The sequence below is a fragment of the Myotis brandtii genome, unplaced genomic scaffold, assembly GCF_000412655.1.
Source record: "Myotis brandtii unplaced genomic scaffold, ASM41265v1 scaffold1841, whole genome shotgun sequence".
NCBI lineage: Eukaryota > Metazoa > Chordata > Mammalia > Chiroptera > Vespertilionidae > Myotis > Myotis brandtii.
In genome coordinates this window covers 232,089-254,833 of record NW_005356841.1, presented here as the reverse complement: position 1 = coordinate 254,833, position 22,745 = coordinate 232,089, and positions in this window count along the sequence as shown.

The following is a 22,745-nucleotide window of genomic DNA, read 5'->3' as shown; positions in this document are numbered from 1 at the left end:
TGTGGTTTTTAACATTTTCTGGCTGACATTTCTGTCTTAACATATCATTAGCATGATATTCTCAAGGTCTATCTATGTTGTCACAAATGGCAGTATTTCATCTTTTCTTATGGCTGAGTAGTATTCCATTGTATATATGTACCACATCTTCTTTATCCAGTCCTCTATTGAAGGACACTTTGGTTGTTTCCATGTCTTGGCCACCGTGAATAATGCTGCAATGAACACAGGGGTGCATAGATCTTTGTGAATGAATGTTTTCAAGTTTTGGGTAGATCCCCAGAAGAGGGTTGTTGGGTCATAGGATAATTCTATTGCTCATTTTTTGAGGACCCTCCATACTATTTTCCACAGTGGCTGTACCAGTTTATATTCCCATGAAATGTGAATGAGGGTTCCTTTTTCTCCACACCTCTCCGACACTTGTTACTTGTCTTGTTGATAGTAGGCATTCTAACAGGAAGACACACCTAATTTTTTAAGGCACAACTTCTTGAAACTTCTAACAAGCTGATATAAATCATGACTCTTCTAGAAGGAGAGAGTTTGTATTTCACAAATCTACTAGTCTTTTTTTTTAAGGGTCATTTTAAGGAAATTACTTTTGGGAAAGTTGTCTTCCACTGTGGCCACTTCAGTTGTGTCTTCTCTGGATTAAATAATGGCTTTCATGTCATCATTCTCAGATGGTTTGAACACAGAATATTCTGACTGCCTGGTGAGCCTGTGTTCTTTTTTCTGATCAAGACTGCTTAATTTAGAAGCACAGTACTTCTTTGGGGTCTCAAGTGTGATCCACACAGTGAGTGTTCAGGGTTTTATATGACAATTGAAGTGGACAGAGCCTGGGCCCCAGAGGATGTGAATATAAATGCAGCGGAGGAGGAGGGATCTGGGGATTCTGTAGGCTGGGAGTCATAGGACAACCCCAGGGACTTGAGAAACAAGAAATATGGAATAATTTTTATCTTAGTTTTCTTATCCAGAAGAAAAGAGGGCCTCAGGCAGGGTTTCTCTGTATAGCAGGTACCTGGTACAAAGTAAAAACTCATAGCAATGGTGTAATTGGTGGTGGGAAAGAAAGAGGGGGATGACAGAAAAGCAATACACATTTTTGGATAAAAGAGCATTGAAAGTGCATTGAACCTTGGAGAAACTATGTGGCAAGTGCCAGGGAATTAGTGACCTCATGGATTTGGAAAACACTTAAAGTTGGCCCAGCACTCTGAAGTCTTGAAAAGGGCAGGCATTAAAAGCCACAACAGCAGGTAGGATTTGGAGGCTGCTGGAGCTTTGGTAAAAGGGGGGAAATGTAGGGTGAGTGTGAATGCAGAACATGAGCACTTCGGTTATAGCGAGGAAGGGGTGGCTTTTTTCTAAGCCCATGTCCTTCTCTCATCTCTGCATAAGGGAAGCCTTGAAGCTCTGAGGCCATCCCACCGAAGTCAGGCTGTATCCCCCAGCCACGGTGGACCAGAGACCCTGGTGGGCAGAGTGAACACAGGGACAGGAGTGCATGTTGGGCAGAACCCAGTGATGGGCTGGAGAACAACAAACCAGGATTTCTGGAAAGATGTTAAAAGGTATCGTCAGTGTTGTGTCAGTTAATCAGAGGAAGTGGGATAACTGTTGCCTTCTGATCAGATCAGAGGGAGCGCGGCAGGAGGGGGAAATGGTATATGTGTCAACCCCGGTGCTTGGTCTGCATAGGAGTCTTGGCTGCCGGGAGAGTTCTCTTTATTAGGTTTAAAGAAAAAGTAGGAGGAAAAGAAAGAAGAGAGACTGAACGAAAGTGGCACACACAGAGAGAAGCTGAAAGGAAGTGATTCACACGCAAGAAAAAGTGAAACTGAAGTGTAACCATTCAAACTATGAAAGGCAAATTGGTCTACCTCGAGGGAGGAAGCATCTCATGTTTGCAGACACCTGCCCCTGCCACAGCCATCCTCCTCCTTCACTGAGGGAACGTTCTCCCCTGGCGTTTCCTCCTGCCCTCACCGACCTGGGACCAGCAGCTTGCCAGGCCTCCCTTAGAAAGCAGGAGTAAACATGAGGGTGGGGACGGGTGAGATGCTACAATTACATACTATCATTTTTGTTATAATGCACTTGTTTCTTTTGACCTACCTTTGGGAAAGGAGTGAGGAGTCAAAAAGCCTGTCCTTTAGGTCTTGCCCTGCATTTCTCCTGGATATCAGGTTCCTTAACTACAAAATGATGAAATGCAAATAAATGGTTTTGTAGGTTCTTTCCAGTATAGTAGTTTATGTCTCTAAAATACTAGCTACCCTCTACTGAGTGAGTATTCTGTGAAAACAATAATACAGTTTAACGCGAGTCCTCAAAACATGTAGCAAAGTCAATATTATAACCTACAGAGAAACTGAATGAGACTTTGAGCAGAATGTGTGTGTCCTGACTTTTTTCATTCTGCAAACCTGTGTGCTCACAGATGCTCTTCAGACGAATATATTCCTAAAGACCACCAGGTGGCAGTCTATCCCCATTCTCTGAGTTCTGCTTGTGGTTACTCAGGTGGAGTCTGAGACTAGCCCACAGCTCTGAAGGTTGACCTAACCCAAAGTGGTGAAGTAACCCAGGATTTAGGGGCTGAGGAGATGAGGGTTTCTTCCTTCGGTTGGGTGATTTTTTATTAAGGCTGTCCAGCGTTGAAGAGGATTTCAAAAGAAGTAAAAAGAAGGCTGCCCTGGCAGGGGAGATCCGAGTGAGCACAAACACCACTGTGGAAAATAGAGGGGATGCTTGGATATTTGGGAAAAATCAAGTAGCTCAATGTGGCTATAATGTGAGTTTTATGACCAAGAATAAGTGGAACATAAGATTGTTAAGATAGTGTGAGGTTATAACTAAGAAATCCTTGAATGTCATATTTCAGGGTTTGAACTTTACTTTGTAAATTCTTGTTTTGAAATAATTCCAAACTTATGGAAGAACTGTAAGAAGAGTAAAGAGAACTCTGGTACACCTGTTACTCTGATTTACAATGGTTAATATTTTGCTTTACTAGAATAACACTGTCTCCTTTTTTCAGAACCTTTGAGAATAATTTGCATATCGCATGCCTCTTTATCCTTTACCTAAAATTAAGGACAACCATCGTCACAGTTACAGTACAATTAGCAAAATCAGGAAATGTAACATTGATGCAATATTATTATCTAACCTGCAGAGTTTATTCAAATTTCATTATTTTCCCAGCAATGTGCAACCTCACACCGGGCACGTGGATTTCCCGTCTGTCTCTCCTCCTTTATCTGGAACCGCTCCTCAGCTTTCCATGATCTCCACGACGTTGGTGTGTTTGAAGCGCATGGTCCTTCTCTGCTCTAAGTGTCCCTCCATTTGGCTTGTTTGCAGTTCCGTGTGATGAAATTCGGGTTAGGCGATGGTTTCCGGATTGTAAATGAGATGCTGTATCCCTCTCAGGGCACCACGTCAGGCCGCACAGGGTGTCCGTTTCCCCGTAATTAGTTACACAGGAGGCATTCTTCTTTTGTTCTTATTTACTGTAAACTTATTTTCCTTTTAAAATAAGTGCTATTAAATCTTTTGCAACTATGTAAATAGTCAATTCCCTATTATCCACTTTCACCGACTAGTTTTAGTATTTTATTTGCTTACTGGTGGAGATCAAACACATCAAAACTCGAGTAGGGCAGGATGTGTTCAGAGACACGTTTAGCAATACCACTCTGGAAGCTGTGTGTGTGTGTGTGTGTGTGTGATGGTTCTACCTCTAACTCCTATACACTCTACTCCTGCTCGGAACTCTGGTACTACAGTCCTAACCTGCATCAGGAAATCGTTGCCCTTGAGTCTAGCACATAACCATCTTGGTAGATTGGAGGGCAAAACAAGCACCCTTCTTCCATGCCAATGGAGCCTGGTCTCAGAGTGCACACCCCAGTTGTATTTGCTCCCTTGGGCAGGCAACCAACACAACCATGAGCCCAGGGGCCTATAGCTCTGTATTGGATTTGGGGAGCAGTAGAATCTGGGAGAGGAAACATATGTATTAAGCTCTCATTGCCCACTTACCTCTCTTTAAGTGTTCCACTGTACGCCCCTCACTTATATCTACAGCAACCTTCCAGGCAGGTGGTAGGTAGATTCCCAGTGAGCAGAGGAGGAGGACAAGTCCCAGCAATCTCAGAAGAAGGCCAGGGTTTCATCCCTCACCTGTCCGACTCTGATTCTGAAACCTGTGTCATGTCTGCTGCTTTATAAGTCCATTCACTGTGACGATGGCACTGAGAGCAACCCTGTCATTGCCTCGGTAATTGATGTAACCAGCCCCTTAATATACATTTTCCTCTCGTGCTCACAGCTTTGTTGAAAATGTAGAGCAGATATTATTTGTCTCATTTTATAGATGAAGATGTTGCTCACACAACTAATGGCACAATCAAGTTTTGGATTTTCAATCAGAAGTTCTTTTTAATTATAGCACATGTGCTCTTCTGAGGAGGTTGGGGAGGATTTGGGAAAGTGAGGGAGAAGACATAGGAATAGGGGCTATAGGGTTGGGGGAGGTCAGGGATAGAGGACCTGTGAAATCACGGTGCCTGAGGGCTTCAGGACACATCTGTGCTCCTTTTGGCTCCTTTTGCCAAGGGCCAGGAGATTGGCAGGGACCCCAGAGAAGAGCCGCTCTTGAGTGTAGGCATCTGCTGACCAGCTGAGCAAGCAGGGCTAGGCTGCCGGGAGGGCCAGCTCCTCCTGCTAACTCGGTTTTCCAGAGGCCCTGTGAGCACAGTGTCCCTCTCTTCCTCCTCTAGGAGCAGAAAGCTGGCTTCCTTCCTTTCCTTTTCCCAGTGGCCCTCAGAGTCCCAGAGGGAGGTCTTTGCTTGGGAATAAGAGAGGTGAAAGAGTAACAAATCTCAAAGTACAAAAGAAGAGGAAGAACCAGGCTTCTCCTCTGTGTCTTCTAAGACAAGAGCCCCTAGGAGAGGACAGAAAACACATAATTTTGCAGGAGATGAGAAGGTTAAAAGCCACAGGGAGCCTAGCCAGCGTGGCTTAGTGGTTGACCTATGAACCAGGAGGTCAAGGTTCGATTCCTGGTCAGGGCACATGCCCAGGTTGCAGCTTGATCCCCAGTGTGGGGCGTACAGTAGGCAACCGATCAATGATTCTCTCTCACCATTGAGTTTCTATCTCTTTCTCCCTCTCTCTTCCTTTCTGAAATCAATGAAAAGATATAATTTTAAAAAGCTGCAGAGAAAGTTGACTCCAAGAGTAAACGAAGTGATCCCCAATATATCGTTATACGTCTTCCCATTGCCCAAAGTGACAGGCTGAAATTTGAGTGGGATGGGCTTAGGCATGAAATAAAGAACGATTTCTGTGACTCTTTGAAGTTTTATGTCACTTCATGGGGTGGATAACCTCATAGATTCATCTTGGACATAGCGAGAAGGATGAGATGATACCTGAAGGAGCAGTGTGCTTTACAGGGAGACAGTGATCAAGAGATTGGCTGCCCAGATTTGCTCTGTAGTTAACCAGTTAGTTGAGTTGGGGCAAGCTACGTAGCCTTGGTGCCTTCGTCTTCTCACATAACAGACTACAGTAATGGTGCCCATCTCAAAGTGTTGTCATGGAATGTGGGTATGTAAAGCTTAGTATGTTACCTAGTACATAGTGAGCAAAACATTTAGCTGTTATTATCATGCTTCTTACTTATAGTGAAAAGAGCATTGGGTTGAGTGAGAGAAAAACTGGTTTTTATTTCCGTTTCTTTCAAGATATCCAGTTTTTATCCCGGCAAATAAATTTTCTTCTTTCCCCTACATGCTCTCTATGCAGAAAGGCAGGCTTGTTTGAGATCCAAGTTCTGTTTCCAGTTGTGATATTAACTCAAATTTTGAGCTAATGAAAATATGTCACTACTCAGAGCCTCAGTTTCCCCCATATATAAATGGAGAGGATTATACCTATTTGGGGTTGCTGGTCAGTAACATAGTGTTTAGAGTCAGATAGGCCTGATTTGAATCATACTTTCAACACTTAATAGCTATACGGCTGTGCACACCATATTTAACCTCTGTGAGCCTCAGTTTCCTCAATTGTTAAGTAGGGATAATGATACCAAACACCTTGTTGAAATATTCATAAGGACTACTTAAAACAATGAAGTATAAGCTGCTCAACACAGAGCCAGCACAGAGTAGGCACCCTGGAAGTAAAATTAGTACCTGGTAACTTTTGGGTGTAAATACAATCACCTAAAAACTATCCTTTTAATCATATGTCTTTGTCTATAACAAAAAGTAGATAATGATTGTGCACATTTAAAAACCTTTTCCTGCTTTCCCCTTTTAGACAGGCTCACTGAAAAAGTATCTAAGAATATTTGTTCAGAATTCAGCTATAACCTGCTCTCACACCCCCTCACCCTTCCCTCCAGTAAGGGACAAGGCCCATCCATCAACTCTCAATCTCACCTTTGTCATGCAGAGTGGACTAGCCCCTAGCCACAAAGCCCCCTCTCCCCAAACACACCAACACACACACACACACACACACACACACACACACACACACACACACACTCCTTCTGCACACCACACACATAATTTCTCAAAAGCCAAATTAAAGTCACCTTCCATCCACTGACAGAAGCCCTTTTCCTATTCTCTTCTCCCAGGGGAATCCTCCCCCTCCATTGACATCAGCCTCCCCTCTACCCCATCCTCCAACACAGGCACAAACGGGTCACCATCCCACTGCTCCTCCCCTTCTTCATTGCTCAGTAATTATATTCTCCGCCTCCCAGTGTCATGCTAATACAGCTCCTGGCACAGCTGCCCAGATTAAATTAGAGCCTAAACCAGCAGGCTGACTAATTATATTTTCTGGCCTGGAATTCTCTTCCCCCACCTTTGGGGTCCTGGGCCAATGAAGAGTAAATGAGCACGGCCAATATTTGCCAAGAATATTTGACTGTTTTTGCCTGGTGGTTTTGTCCTCCCCAACCAATCTGGGCCTCTTGAATTAAATTAGACCAGAATGAGGGAAGAGAGTTTTGCTCAAAGGACCTTCCCAAATCCCACCCATTCTCCTGCTGGCTAGCTCAGCTGTGCCTGGCCACCATCCTCAGGCCAAGGAATAAAGAATGGCATTGAGCTCTTTCTTAAGAATGGGATTCTACTGCTACCTTTGTAAGTCTGTTCACTCTTCTCAACTCCAAAGTTTTTCCTCCACATATTGATTGCCACTTGTCCTGCAGTGATTGTTGCGGAATTCTTTTTACTTCTGTCTCATGTGAAAAAGAATGCTACTCCCCTTACTGTTTCATAGATTCTATTCCCACGTTTGTCTTATTTATAGCTGAAACACAGTAAATGCTTCAATTTGTCTAGAGACAAACTTTGCCAGTCCTTAATTTCTTTATTTCACTAACATTTATTGTGCATTTACCATACACCTCCTAGTGAGATGGATGTTAAAGAATGTAAAGGTAAGTCCTGCTTTCAGGAAGATGATGGCCTTGTGAACGGTCTACATTGGTAGAGCTGTGCGGATAGGTCCTTCAAGAAATCTGTTCAGGATACAGTGCTGGCACATGAGGCTTGGGGTAGGACTCAGAAAAGGCATTATTGAAGAGGTGACCCTTGAGTGAAGTTTTGAAAATTTGTTTAGAAAACCACTAAAGTTAGGACAGGAATTCTGGGAAGAGAGATCAGAGATAGAAAGGCAAGAAAGGCATAACAATTTCATGACCTGAAACCACTAGGGATAAGACAAAAGAAGTAGCCAGGAGGATGAATCTTGATACTAAAGGAGTATTTGGCTTAGTGGCTAGAGCATCGGCCTGTGGACTGAAGGATTGTGGGTTTGATTCTCGGTCAAGGGCATGTACCTGTGTCTCCCTCACATTGATGTTTCTCTCTCTCTTTGTCTTTCTCCCTCCCCTCTATTCTCTCTAAAAAAGTCAATGGAAAAGATATCTTCAGGTGAGGATTAACAAAAAAAGTAAAAAAAGGGAAATATTTTGTTTTTGGATTTTTTGGGCCCCAAATTCTTGTCTTTTTAGCTCAAGGAGAACAACTCCACTTCTCAAAGACCTAAGCTATTCCACTTAGGGCTCTTTTTTTTTCTCTGTCAACGTTCCTCTTCAAATTTGCTTGCAATAATCCCTCTCACAAATAACTGTCTTTTTCTTAAGTGACTATTTCCTTTGGAGGTGCATTTAAGCAAGAAACTAATATTTTTTAAGAACTGAAGGGAAACATTCTGCCAGTAGAGTTGCTAAAAATAAAATTAAACAAAAACAAAGCAAAACAAAAACTTATGACTGGATTTCAAATGTTTTCCCATCTAGTCACCAATCTCCTCTACCTCTTTATTCATTTGTTAATTCAACACATATTTTTTCAGGCCCTTTTCTATATCAAACACTATTTATAGATAATCCAGTATAAATGATTAAGGGAGTCTTCCCTTTGAGGAATTCAGTCTAGAGGAGAATAGACTAATATATAGATAATTAAAAAGAAGGTACATGAGAGCACAGAGGAGCCCTGTATTTGTCCCTAGGGCAACTGTAGCAAAGTACAGAAAACTGGGCAGCTTAATACAACAGAAATTTATTGTCTCACAGTTCTGGAAGCTAGAAGCCCAAAATCAAGATGTCAGCCAGGTCATGCTCTCCTGAAGCCAACAGGGGAATCCTTCCTTGTCTCTTACCTTGCAGTAGTTTGCTGGCAATCTTTGGCATTCATTGGCCTGTGTATGCATCACTCCAATCCTCTCTATTCACATGGCATTCTCCCTGTGTGTCTGTCTTCACATGATTGTCTTCTTATAAGGACACCCGTCATATTGGATAGGGGGCCACCCCTTCCCGTTTGACCTTATTTTAACTTAGCTAATTCCATCTTCAATGACCCTATTGCCTAATAGGATCTTATTCAAAGGCACTAGGGGTTAAAAGTGCATCTTTTTTGGAGGGAACACAATTCAACTTGTATCAGATACCTAATTCTTCCTAATATTTGATTCCAGAGAATCAAATAAGATGGGCCAAAAGAGTGATTTGGGGAAAGATGTTCTTATGGAAGAAATAACATTGAAAGAGGCATGAAGGTATAGAAAGGGAACATGTGAAGAATTTCCTGTAGCTGTAGAATAGAATAGTCAGAAGCAAAGAAGTGAATGGTGGGCATGAGGAGTGTGCTTGGATCAGATGGTGACAGGCGCCAAGATGTGTATACTTTATCCTGGTGTTAGGAAATGCTGTGTCTAACTTTTAGACTTGTGACTTACTCCTCTGACCACAGAAAATGAGGCCTGAGTTGTTATTAAGTGTGATATGGGAAAAGGAAAGTGGTAGATGGCTCTTCCTGAGTGGCTGAAATGGCCCTACTATCTATCTATCTATCTATCTATCTATCTATCTATCTATCTATCTATCTATCTATGTATCTATCTATCTATGTATCTATCTATGTATCTATCTATGTATCTATCTATGTATCTATCTATGTATCTATCTATGTATCTATCTATGTATCTATCTATGTATCTATCTATGTATCTATCTATGTATCTATCTATGTATCTATCTATGTATCTATCTATGTATCTATCTATCTATCTATCTATCTATCTATCTATCTATCTATCTATCTATCATCTATCTATCATCTATCATAGGAATTGGCAAACATGATGGAGGTCAAAAAGTTTCATCATCTGATGTCTGCAAGCTGTAGAACCAGGAAAACCAATATTGTAATTCAGTCCAAGTCTGAAGGCCTGAAAACAAGGCGAGCTGATGAGATAAGTCTGAGTCCAATTCCAAAGACCCAAGACCCAGGCGCACTGACATCTGAGGGCAGAAGAAGATGGATATCTCAGCTCAAGTAGAGACAGCAAATTTGTCTTTCCTACACCTGTTTGCTCTATTCAGTTGCCCAACAGACTGGATGATGCCCAGCTGCACTGGTGAGGGCTGTCTTCCTCACTCAGTCTACTGCTAATGCTAATCTCTTCCAGAAACATCCTCACAGTTACAGCCCAAAATAACGTTTTACATGCTATCTGGGGCATCCCTTAGCCTCGTCAGGTTGACACATAAAATTACCCAAGACAAATATTAAATCAGAAAATGGTGTGAAATTGCTTAAGGACACGCCAGTTTTCTTTCTCATGTCCTTTAGAGCAAAGATGATGCATAAGAGTTTTTTGTAAATTTATTCCTAGGACCCGAGTCATATCTGGCACACAACAGTTTGCTTATAGATAGGCTAAAAGCAGTTTAAATATATTGCCACAAGAAAATATCTTACAAAGTGCTAGTGAATATTACAGCTACTTAAATCAACACTGAGAAAAAATTGCAAAACTATATAATTTATTAAGTTTTCAGTTAATGGTATTGCCTTCAGAACAGGGGAGTGGAACACAGAATTTGTCTATTTCTAACATTGAAAATGCTGCAGACCTCTGAGGTTTACTAGACACGCTCCTTTGTCAGTGGTCCTTTGTACCTCTCTGCTGCTGTTTCCAGCCACTCACATACCCACCCAGGCTGAAGGATGAATCATCCAAGAGCAAGGTGTGGAGAGGAGCAGTGATATAGAAGGTTAATCTCATCCTGGCCTGGTCCATCCTGGTTCCATGCCACCTTCCCGTTATACCTGTTGCATTACCTCTTCCATGAAGACTGCCTTTCATAACGCAGCTCCTATATTAAAATGCCTTAATTTAGCATAGTCTTAATGTGATTTTAGAAAGTTAAATTAGATATGGGAGAATAGTCATCATCTAGTTTATGACCCCTAGTTCATAGATGAGGCTCAGAGAGGTCACAGGGTGATTATTGATAAGTCCTGAAACCCAGGTCCTCTGGTTTCCAGTTAGTACATTTAAAAAAGAATTGAACTTTGTTGATGTTGTTTTGCTTATGTTTGCTTGGTTCTTTCTCCTATTAAAATCCTTTGAAAACAAATATTGCCTCTCTCTGTTCTCCTCCTGCTATTCCTCAAGTGCTCCTGATAAAGGTAGGGTAGTTATATATGTATTGTTCAAATTGAGACACTTTAGAAAATGAAAAGGAGGTACTGACAGTAATTAAGCCAGGACTTGAGCCAGATACATACTGGTGAATAAGTTTATTTTACTGAAGTTCTGTGTGTGTATATGTTTTTAAATATAAATTTATCTAAGGAATTCCAATCACTATGACCTCAATGAATAGGAATAGGAGTTCTTTCAGGTCAAAGTCCTTCTGTGCACCCACGCACATATACAGGTTATAACACATTTAATCCAATTGCCTGAACAACGTTTTAAGCATTTTATAGTCATAAGGTCCTTGAGGCCTGAAACAAGATATTTGTTTTCAGTAGAGGATTTTCAACAAGAACTTCTCTTTGGAAAAGTGAAATAGGATTTCTGTTATAGCTGGAGGATTGACTCAAGGACTGTTGAAACCAAGGTAGAGCATCCTGACTTTAAATATCAGGAGATTATTTCTGAAAATACTTGTGAAATTAAATTTTCTAGTTTGTATTTAAACATAAACACTATCATATAAATAGAAAAAAAAACTTGTCACTCCAATTCTTCACTAGATCCCTAGTGTCTGAATCAACCAGTCTCTGGCAGTCATAGGTGCTCAATAAAAATTTTGCAATGCTGTCAGGTTGTTCCTCCCATATTGTGTGATTCTTGAGATAACCTCCTCCAGTTGTGTTCAACAAATGTAATAAATGTACCATGTTTTGTGCTGCAGCGAATACATTGAAAAGTAAGACAAGTTTTCAGCATGAGGAGAGCATGCATTCTATAGGAGAAAGGAACAAACAGCATGGATTATGAAAATGCACCCTACGACAATAAGTACATATTTAGGTATCATCACTTTCTGCAAAGATTGCTTTAGAGTATAATCATATAGCATTAGATGAGAAGGTTAGTATTAGAAGAGTTAGTACAAACTCAGAAAAGTACATTATAGAAGGAGTATATAAAACATTAGGATTTCAAAATCTGTTCTCTGAACCACCCTGTTGGATTGCTTTCAAAATGATTTTATATTCTCTGTACCCTAATGGTGTGAATGCATCTCAAGAAACCTGAAGGGATTTTTTTAGAATTGTACATTTGACTACTGACTTATTTCAAACAGGTAAAATATACTCTTTTGTTCCCATAAAAATCTATAATAATAAGAACATAATATGCTAATTAGACCAGATGTCCTTCCGGACGTCCTTCTGTCCTTCTGGATGAAGCCGGGCTGCGAGGGAAGCCCAGGTCCCGGGTGCCGGAGGGAAGCCGGTGCAGGCAGCCGGGGGAAGGAAGGTCTACTCTTGTATGAATTTCGTGCATTAAGCCTCTAGTTAATAAATAAAATAAAAATCAAACATAGCCTACTGCCTAAGTTACAACCATTGGAAGGAATTAAGCAAAAAAACAAAAAACAACAACAACAAAAAAAACCACCACACGCACAAACAAAAACAAAAAACAAAATCCACAAAAAATTTATGGACACAGACAAGAGCATGGTGATTACCAGAGGTGAAGGGGGAGGAGGTGGGAGGAGGAAGAAGAGGGTAAATGGAGGATAAATGCTGATGGAAGGAGACTTGACTTGGAGTGAACACACATATACAGATGATGTATTATAGAACTGTACACCTGAACCCATATACTTTTATTAACCAATATCACCCTAATAAATTCAATTTTAAAAGTCTGCTGTATTTCTTTCCTGCCTCTTTTCTTTGAACATTTGAAAATGCTGGATTCTTCAAAAATTCTACTCAAATAACTTGTTTATAAGACAAAGTTTAGTTATTGTTTTCCATGATAAGGGAGATCACTGTCTTGCCACAGTTGCAAGAGTGTTTGTGAGGAATGGGGGTCAGGATATTTATAAAATGGAAGTACAGTGTAAGAAGGATTTTTCAATGTGAGGAGTGAAGAGGAATGGATAAAAATAATGGTGCAGCCTAGCCTGTGTGGCTCAGTGGGTTGAGCATCATCCCATGCACCAGGAGGTCACAGGTTGGATTCCCAGTGAGTGCACATGCCTGGGTTTTGGGCTCCATCCCCAGTAGGGGGCGTGCAGGAGGCAGCCGGCTTTCTCTCTCCGTGCATTAAGCCTCTAGTTAATAAATAAAATAAAAATCAAACATAGCCTACTGCCTAAGTTACAACCATTGGAAGGAATTAAGCAAAAAAACAAAAAACAACAACAACAAAAAAAACCACCACACGCACAAACAAAAACAAAAAACAAAATCCACAAAAAATTTATGGACACAGACAAGAGCATGGTGATTACCAGAGGTGAAGGGGGAGGAGGTGGGAGGAGGAAGAAGAGGGTAAATGGAGGATAAATGCTGATGGAAGGAGACTTGACTTGGAGTGAACACATATACAGAATGACTGAAGCCATTCGTATATGTGAATGGTCTCTATTAGACTGTGAGTCCCTGGAATCCCTGGGGTGCTTCCTACTTCATCCACGTTTGTGTCTGCAGCTACTCATAGGATTTGAACAAATAGATATTTGTTGAATGGGATATAATTTTGGATTATCTGCAGTCGCTATTTTCTGCACCATTGCTCCCTGTCCTCGGTGAGGCTAATCCTGAATTTACCGATGACCCAATATACAGTCAGATCAGCAAGTCGATTTATAAAATGGAAGTACAGTGTAAGAAGGATTTTTCAATGTGAGGAGTGAAGAGGAATGGATAAAAATAATGGTGCAGCCTAGCCTGTGTGGCTCAGTGGGTTGAGCATCATCCCATGCACCAGGAGGTCACAGGTTGGATTCCCAGTGAGTGCACATGCCTGGGTTTTGGGCTCCATCCCCAGTAGGGGGCGTGCAGGAGGCAGCCGGCCCATGTTTCTCTCTCATCAGTGTTTCTACCTCTCTCTCCCTCCCCCGTTCTCTCTCTGAAATCAATAAAAACTTATTTAAAAAATAATGGTACAATAGTGTATAACTGGGAAAGAAAGCAAGGCAAGGGTTATGAGATGAGTATGGGATGGTAAACAGTCATTTGATCCTATTATTCAATGTACATTTAAATGTATGTGTGTTTTAGCAAAATTCCTGAAATAAACAGTAAAGTTACTTAAAACGTTTCTTCTGGGCAAAAGCTTCCTGAGTAGGGAAGCCAGGTTAATGTGGACAGTAAGCTGCATGGGTGTAGAAAAACTTCAGTTCTTAGTATAGATTGTAGGTAATTGAGATCACATTATATACAAAATTTTGTACATTATGTTTTTTTAAAAATTTACTTTATGCCATTTTTTTTATGTCTTAGAAATCTGCTGTAAATGTCAAAGCTGCAAAGTTTTATCTCAGGAGTTCACTTAAATTGAATTAATTATTCTACTGAGTCCATTTCAGTTATTTACTATCTTAACTTATATAAATAACACAGGAATGAACTGACATGGTTTCCTTATGATAGCCCATTTGGGGTGAAATTATGTTATAAAAGGATTGAGGTTAGAAAGTAGTGGCAACAAGTGCTTTTTGGTTTTGTTTTGGTTGTTTCCAGACAATCGCCAGTCACATAAGTCAAACCATCTCGGCCGGTAACCTCATTCAAGTCTCTCTCCCTATGGGTATTTTATCTTTTCTGTTTTATTTCCATGCACAAAATAATTCATACTTTCTGCCCAGGGGACATAAAACAAGGCAGATTTCTAGAGCACTCTGCAAATATGGATTTGCTATTCTCTATGACTCTACATGGTTGGAATCTTAAAAGCTAGCACTGTCATGCAACACATCTCCCAGAAAACAAGTTACTGAATAACCCACCCCAGCCAGGCAAAAATGACAAGTAAACTGGCCAATTCTCCTTAGCACTCACAAACAAAACAGAGAAACAAAACACCCTGAGCTTTCACCTTCAACACATAACCCCCTGTGAGTTCAGTATATAAAATGGATTACTGTGGAGCTTTAGAGAAAAATGCACTTAAATGCCTAGTTTCAATTTGGTGCTGAGTTAATGGGAATACACTGAAAAACTACATTTGTCTCAAGGCACAGCTCAAAATTCACCTCCTACCGGAACCATTCCCGGAGCGGGAGACACCTCCTCCTGGAGTCTTCGAGCACATTTCGCACTCATCACCGTTTCCCAATGCTGATGGAAGGAGACTTGACTTGGAGTGAACACATATACAGAATGACTGAAGCCATTCGTATATGTGAATGGTCTCTATTAGACTGTGAGTCCCTGGAATCCCTGGGGTGCTTCCTACTTCATCCACGTTTGTGTCTCCAGCTACTCATAGGATTTGAACAAATAGATATTTGTTGATTGGGATATAATTTTGGATTATCTGCAGTCACTATTTTCTGCACCATTGCTCCCTGTCCTCTGTGAGGCTAATCCTGAATTTACTGATGACCCAATATACAGTCAGATCAGCAAGTCATAATTATATACTAGTAGCATCGGGCATCCCAGTAGGAGAGAGGTCATGCAGCGCCTCCACTGGACTGAACACTCTCACTGACTTCCGTGACTTCAAAGGCTTTTCCTAGGGGGTGGCCTGAATCAAGTTGAGTGAGAGTGGGGAAAGCAGGGAAAAGAAAACCCTCAAGAGAGGGCTGAGGTGGGAAGAAGAGGGATAAGAGGAGTTTGCCTAGATCTCCCACAGCTCCCTCAGCAACTGCCCACGGGAAGGGGAAAGGGAGGGGCAATGGCTGGAGGCCAGAAAGAGATGGTGAAAGGCTGACAGATGGAGTGCTCCCTTTGAGGGCTCTCTAAGGACCAACCGTTGCAAAGCTACACAATGTAAAGAAGTAAATCAAATTGAGGAACATGTGCACTAAAGAAGGGGGAAATGGGAGGGGAAGAAGGAAGGGGGCTGAGAGAGTGAGATGGAGACCCCCTTAGAGCCCGAGGAAGAGAGACCACAGGAAGTTAGGGAGCGAAAAAGGAAAAGGAAGCCACCTCTTGGGTGGCTGGCATATTTCCATTTTTCTGGAACAGTGAGGGAGTAAGGGGAATGATATGGACTGAGAGGGTCAGCGAGTCATAATATCCCAAGGCCTTTGATGGGTCTTTAAATTATTCTCAAATCTAGACAAGACTAAATTCTTAATACCGTGTGTGTGTGTGTGTGTGTGTGTGTGTGTGTGTGTGTGTGTGTAATCTAGGGGAAGACTTTACCAGAACTCTTAACAATAGGTGGCAACTCTCCCCACAAATTACTGTAGAGGGTCCGAGAGGATAGAGCAGTGGTTTTAGCTGGGCCTCAGCTGGTACCCACAGAAAATATTCAGAGCCTTAATTTAGCCTTTAAAGACATTAAATCCCTTCTAGCCTAGGGGAATAAACAGCTCCCACCCTTAAAGCTGGATTTGAGCTTCTCCCTCCTGGATTCAGCTGGGGAAAGTGAGGGGTGGGGGCTGAATGTGAGGAGGCTGAGCCTGGGGATATTTTTTTGTGGGGTCTCTGGATGGGGTAGAGAGATTCTGTGTTTGTCTTTGCTTTTCAATCTCTCCTCCCTCACTGTACTTTTCCCAATTCTCACTTAATTGCCTTTATTTATAAAGCCCCCACCTACAATATCTCTATATCCCTCTAACTCCCTTCATCATGATCCTTTTTAGTCTGGAGGAGTCACGGTAGTCTTTTCCCTTTAATAGTGGAGTAAACTCATGTGAACGTGGGAGAGCTAATGTTCCAAAGTCCAGAAATGGACAAGTTTGGAACTTCACTGTAGAGTGTGAGTGGGTTGGCCATACAATGTACATTAGGTTGGGATATTTTTACAAGTGAAAGGGGCTCTCAAAATAATTAGCAGTCATTAATCGATCTATAACAGGTGTAAATCAGAACTTATGGTCACCCTGAATATGAATAAATTGGCATGTAACCTATAGTTGTGTATTGTCTCTGTGTATACACTCATTTATTAGGGGGGAGGGTTGGGGTGGGATGTGGGATATTAATTTGTTTCATTTTTATTAAAATTTATCCTCCAAGTGCTAAAGAATGAAAGAATAGAATAATAATCCAAATAAATAACAGGGACATAACAAAAAGCAGACTTTCAAAGTATATCATTAATTTCCTGGCTGTGTGATCTTGGGCAAGTTACTGTCCTGTCTGTTTTGCTTGCTGGCATATCCCCAGGGCGTAGCACACATATAAAGCAGTCAAATATTTATTGCATGCATGAATTCATGGACCTCATTCTTTTCATCTGTTAAAAAAAGTGTTAATAATAGCACCCATCCCAAAGGTTGTTGCAGCAATGAAATGAAGTGATGTAGGTAAAGCACTCAATTCAATATAAAAATTCAGAAAATGCTGGCTGTGTTTCTAAAAGAGATGATTTATGCAGACTATTGATGTAACAACCATGTGGTATACGGTAGACCAGGGGTCCTCAAACTACGGCCCGTGGGCCACATGCAAATACAAATATTGTATTTGTTCCTGTTTTGTTTTTTTACTTCAAAATAACATATGTGCAGTGTGCATAGGAATTTGTTCATAGTTTTTTTTTAAACTATAGTCCGGCCCTCCAATGGTCTGAGGGACAGTGAACTGGCCCCCTGTTTAAAAAGTTTGAGGACCCCTGCAGTAGACACTTTGCCAACGTAGGTTTCCTCTTCTGTCTCATCCTTTCCCCCACACTATAATTTTGGTATCTTAAAATACCCACCTTTGAATCACAAAGGGCCAGAGTAGCTTCAATTCTCTGCCTTCCCAGCTCATGCCAGGAGCTAGAAATAAAGTAGTTCTAGCTGAGAGGATGGGGGAGCAGGGAGAAGGGAAAATTGTGTGAGAAGTGCAACCAGACCCTTGTGGTTGAGAAATTATTTGTTGTAGAAGTAGAAAACCGGAGTTTGGGAACTGGGTTATATGGATGATTCTTGAATTCTATTGGTATTTTGTTCCAATTAGTGGCAGAAAGGGAAAACCCCACCTGGAAGGTGACTCTCTGGCTGGAGAACAGCTAGCTCCCACAAAGAAGTCATTTCAACACTCTTCTTGACTCAAACACTAAAAGGTTTTATGTTTTATTTTCAGAAGAAAGGTGATTCTTTCTGTTCTGAATTCATGAAGTACTGTCTTAGAGCATGAGATCTGGGGTAGGGCTCAGGGAGGGCCAGGTGAGTGTGGAGTATCTCTCCTACTGTAGGAGTTTCTGGGGACCAAGAAGCTACCATCTCCTTGTATTGCACTATCAGTTGTAGTGGTAAAAGCCGCCCCTGAAATCACGTCTCAGGCAAGTGTATTGTGAGCAAAACATGATTCTTTTGATGATATCCCGGACAATGGGGAACCAAATGAGGATGTCATGCTGTCTGCTGCTTCAGGCTGAGACACCAGAAATGACTGTTAGTCATTTTACTTTCAGTATTTCTCCTAAAGCATCTGAGGAATAGAATTGAATTGTAGAGTTAACTGTCATTTATCAGTACTTGCTTTAGGAATATTGAGTAGTGGAGGGGGACTATTTGTATCCAAATTCCAGCACCATCACTTAGTATACCATCACTTTCTTTTCCTTTTTAATAGTATTTTAAAATATATTTTAAAAATTGATTTCAGAGAGGAAGGGAGAGGGAGAGAAAAATAGAAACATCAATGATGAGAGAGAAACATTGATTGGCTGCCTTCTACAAGCCCCACACTGGGGATCGAGCCTGCAACTCAGGCATGTGCCCTGACCAGGAATCAAACCATGACCTCCTGATTCATAGGTCGATGTGCAACCACTGAGCCATGCCAGCTGGGCTACACCATCATTTTCTGTGTGGCATTGGGCAAGTGATTTAAACTCTGCATTTGATCAATTTTCCTGTAAAACAGATAATCCTATATAATAAAAGGGTAATATGCAAAGTGACCCTAACGACCGGGAATGACCAGTTGCTATGACACGCACTGACCACCAGGGGGAAGATGCTCAACTCAGGAGCTGCCCCCTTGTGGTCAGTGTGCTTCCACAGGGGGAGTGCTGCTCAACCAGAAGCTGGCTCATGGCTGGCCAGCGCAGCGGTGGTGGCGGAAGCTTCTCCTGCCTCTGCGGCAGCGCTAAGGATGTCTGACTAACAGCTTAGGCCCACTCCCTGTTAGGCTGTTAGTCAGACATCTCCTGAGGGCTCCCAGGCTGCCAGAGGGATGTCTGACTGCCAGCTTAGGCCCAATCCCCCAGGAAGTGGTCCTGAGCCAGCAGGTGGACATCCCCCAAGGGGTCCCGAACTGTGAGAGGGCACAGGCCAGGCTGAGGGACCCCCCAAGTCTATGAATTTTCATGCACTGGGCCTCTAGTAATAATAATAATAACAACCACCTACCTTATAAGGCTACTGTAATGATGAAATAAATTATACATGCAAAGCAGTTAAAATAGCATCTAACTTATGGTAAGTGTTCGATAAAGATTAGCCATAATTATTACAGATAGTAATTAGTTTCTTCTCATTGGTTTTCACCTCACTCTATTGATGAATGTTTATGAGACATTTGATTGGAGCACTGGCCTAATGGAGCAGACCACTGAGAACTTCCATGGATGCCAGGAGGGACTGCCTCCACATAGTATAGTGTCCACTTGGAGAATTGAGCTTTGGCTGTGACCTGACAGTGCCAAACACAGGGCTCTGCTTGGTCCTCTCAGAAGACTTGATTTTATTAATCTCTTTACCCTAAATTTCTTCCAGTGGTATTAATGCTGAATTCTTAGGAAATCTCTATTGCCCTCCACCAGATATTTCACAGGGCCCACGAATCACATGATAGAAACTTTTTTAAAAATTAAATTTATTGGGGTCACATTGGTCAACATGATCATGTAGGTTTCAGGTGTGGGTTTCTATGTTACAAGATCTGTATATTGCACCATGTGTCCATCACCCAAAGTCAAATCTTCTCCTGTCACCATAAATTGAAGCTTCTTAAATTCAACCTAAAGTTTGCTCCTAAGACCCAGTAAATGCTTCTGGGACTGAGAGTGTGAGGACAGAGCTAGTGGAATCTTTCCATGGAATAGTTATACTGTCAACCCCAGTGTTTGGAGTTGGGGGCTATCAGATCCTTCCTGAGAATATTTGGCTATGAGTGGGGAATGGGAGTTTTAAAACAGCATATTTTAATATCAATTTTATTTTTATAAGTTATATATGAATAGGTTATTCATATATAAAAGAAAACATTTTTTTTCTTCTATAGAAAGTAAACAATCTCCTTTAATAACTATCCAAATCTCAATCTACTTAATCTCAGTAATGAGATATCCGGAGAAAAAGACTCATTGTTATTAGTTTGTGTTTGTGAATAATAAAACTATTATTTAATACCTACATTTTAACAATTAAATGTATCATATTGAGCATATATTTATAAAAATTGTTTTACATTTCTCCTCATATGTTAATACATAGAGTACATATTTTATTTTTATTTATTTATTATTATTTCATCTTCACCCAAGGATAGGTTTTTATTGATTTGAGAGAGAGAGAGAGAGAGAGAGAGAAGAGAAACATCGATGTGAGAAACATTGATCAGTTGCTTACTGCACACACACTGACTAGGGATCAATCTGAAACCTAGGTATGTGCCCTGACCAGGAATTGAACCTGAAACCTTTTGGTGTATGGGATGACACTCCAACCAACTGAGCCACTGGGCCAGGGCTAAAATAGATTTCTTATTAATATATATAGACCAACTCACTGAAAATTAAATAGTATTCTATTGTTTAGCTAAGCCACTGGTTACTTAATATATAATATAATGTACTTTTTCACTATTAAAAACAATACTGCAATGAACATCTCTGCTTCATACATGGCTCCTTGAGCACATGTAACTATGTTAGAAAGACACAGAGAAGTGAAGTTTTTGAATTATACATTTATATGGTTTGCTTTTCTGCCTTTGCCATTATACTGAACGTTGATTAAGAATGAGAAATCTCAATGAGCTTGGTATTCCAAGAATCTTGCAGTGCATAGGGCTGCACATATGCCTAATACACATGTGCTGGATAAACAAATATAGTATGATCATTACTATAAAAAAGAAATACTTTTATTGAGAAACACAGATAGAACCGCTATAAGAAAATCCTGATATTATTTTTTTTTGATTTCTAAAGGGTAAAAGATTTAAATGTTTAAGACAAAATACCAATAATAACCACCATTTATTGAGCATTTGCTGAAAGCCAGAATCTATACTAGGTATTTTACATACCTTACCTCATATTTAATGAGATATATTCTACTCAGAGCAAGTTTGATATATTCCTCAGAGCAAGTTTATTGCCTTCAATTTGCAGATGAAGAAACTGAGGCTCAGAGAGAAAAATAACTGGTCTGAAGCTGCATGGTTAGTAATAAATAGCAATGTTAGAATTTAATTGAATCTTAGAGAACTTTGCTCTTAGAAATTGGGGATACTGAGTGCAGAGAATGATGTTGGAGGCAGATGGCACAGAGCTTTCAAAGGTGCAGAAGTTTCCCAACAGATTTTTCACAAAAGCAGGTAGTTATTTGGTAGCTGGAATGAGTCACTCTGTATGCCCTGTGACTACCCAAATGCCATGCGTTGAATAAATGAGGCGGAAGAAGGTTGAGTCAAGTGTCCTTCCCCAAAGAGACCAGAAATCTGAGTGGAAAGAAGACACTCAAGTCTACTACCTGATTTCTAGACCCACTTTTGTCACTAACCTGGTTCGTTTCCTTATTCAAACCTGGGGACTCAGACTGCATACTTTTGAATGGGCTAGTGTTAGTCACAAAAGGGGATTGTAACATTTAACTATGTCATCATAACTGGATGTTAGAGCCAGAAAGAACTGGAGAGATCATAATCTAACCTGATCATTGACTGCTGATGTGAGACAGCTTAGATCACTCCTCATGGCCACATCTCAAAGTTTTGTAAAAGAATGGAGCCTGTAGTTGTAAGGGAGGGTTATTGAATTTTACAGGCTGTTCAGAAACTCAGCTGACAACTCTGTTTTACTCCAGTTTTTATTCAGAGCAGATTCATGTCACAAATCACTCTGTCTCAACCAGTTTCACAGTCATTTTGACCCTGCATCATTTCCCTCCTGGAGCAGGGAGATGCTAACCCTTGGAGAGCAGCTTTAGGATCTGCTCACGGTTACCCTGAATATGGGCAGTTCAAATCCTCACTTTCTGGAAGTTCACAGCCCTCCTTTCCATAGCCCCTGATTTATGGCTCTGAACTCCATTTGTTGGTGGTATTGGTTTTAATTCAGCAAAAGCTAGCTGTCTCCCGAGGGAAGGTGAAGAGGGACATCTGGGGATCGTTAACAACAGGGTCTGTGGCTTGCAGCTTAGCACCCTGGGGCCTAATGTCAGGCATCAGTCCCAGGTCTCCAGTGTCTGCTCCAAGAAGGCAGTTTCTAGCCCCTTTAGGGGCCCACAGGCCTGTTTCCTTTGGGGGTCGGGATTACTGGGAATACTAATTAATTCATTAGTGGGGTTGATGGATTATCAAGCTGTCTCCAGGCAGAGGGCCTGGGGGGTGGGGAACAGATTGCTGCCCATAAATCTGCCTGTTGCCTCCCTTCTCGCTGCTTCAATGGCTCCCGGGCTCAGGGCCGGCAACTGAGCGCTAGTTACATTTTCCCCACCCAGCAGATGGTTCTAACAGGTTAGCTCAGAGCTTTACAAAAAGCCACAGAAAGGAAAGCCTGGATGGAGATTGGCCCTCTGGCCCAGGAACCAT